We start from the raw sequence: 357 nt of genomic DNA, 5'->3' as shown, positions 1-357 counted from the left end.
TGATCCTTTCTGGTGGCTGTATTGAGCCTTCTATAATCAATACACATACGCCACCCTGTAACTATTCTTGTAGGAACCAGTTTATTTTTTTTCATTGTGAACCACTGTCATGCCACCTTTCTTAGGGACAACTTGGACAGGGCTCACCCAGGGGCTGTCAGAAATAGGATAAATAATCCCAGCCTCTAGTAATTTAGTGACCTCCTTCTGCACCACTTCATTCATGGCTGGATTTAGCTGCCTTTGTGGTTGAACCACTGGCTTAGCATTATCCTCCAATAGGATCTTGTGCATGCATTTGGCTGGGCTAATGCCCTTAAGATCACTTATGGACCACCCAAGAGCTGTCTTGCGTGT

The sequence above is a fragment of the Arachis duranensis genome, chromosome 6 (assembly GCF_000817695.3).
Source record: "Arachis duranensis cultivar V14167 chromosome 6, aradu.V14167.gnm2.J7QH, whole genome shotgun sequence".
In the NCBI taxonomy this organism is placed as follows: Eukaryota; Viridiplantae; Streptophyta; class Magnoliopsida; order Fabales; family Fabaceae; genus Arachis; species Arachis duranensis.
The sequence above is the reverse complement of the archived record's forward strand: the minus strand, read 5'-3'. Positions refer to the sequence as shown.